This window comes from Desmodus rotundus, chromosome 3 (genome assembly GCF_022682495.2).
Source record: "Desmodus rotundus isolate HL8 chromosome 3, HLdesRot8A.1, whole genome shotgun sequence".
Lineage (NCBI taxonomy): Eukaryota > Metazoa > Chordata > Mammalia > Chiroptera > Phyllostomidae > Desmodus > Desmodus rotundus.
The window spans coordinates 145,530,304-145,531,050 of NC_071389.1; positions in this window are offsets into that span (position 1 = coordinate 145,530,304).

Consider the following 747-nt stretch of genomic DNA (forward strand, 5'->3'; position numbering starts at 1 on the left):
CAAGTTTTTGTGACTCTAAACCCCATGCTCATTGTATAATTTCCTGGTGTCTCTCCTCAGTGCAACGTTTCATTACTAAATGTAATGTGGTAACAACAACTAATAGTGTATCTTACTATAAATCAAAAATTCAATGTCAGATGAAATTTAAAATAACCCAAGGAAATCCAAGTAAAATATCTTGAGCCACAGAATACAAGTCCAAACTCTCTCCCATGTGATGGGTCCTCAAATGTTGGATATAAGCATCATATCTCTGGTGATTTTCCTGTCTTTATAGTAAACGGTCCTTGTTTCTCTAATTGCTTTCTACTTTATCACCCTTTTAGCTCTTCTCTGAATGCATTGAAGCCAATCAATATCTTTCAAGGTGTGGAGTATAAAACTAAATGTAATATAATTATGGTCAGACTTGAGAGAAAAATAGAACAAATCTATGTGGCACTCATTCTAGATAACATTGATACACCAGGAAAACAAATTTATATTTGCCATGTAGCAGCCACATCACACTGTGGATTTATAAGGCATGGCATTTAATTTAACCAACATTCCTAGCCTTTTTCATATTCTTAAATTAAACATTTTGGGGTGACTTTGGGTAATAAGATTATATAGGTTGCAAGTGCACATTTCTATAACGCATGATCTAGGTACTGCATTGTGTGCCCACCACCAAAGTCAGATCATCACCGTATATTTGCCCCCTTTACCTTTCACAACACTCTGTTCACACGCTTTCCTCTG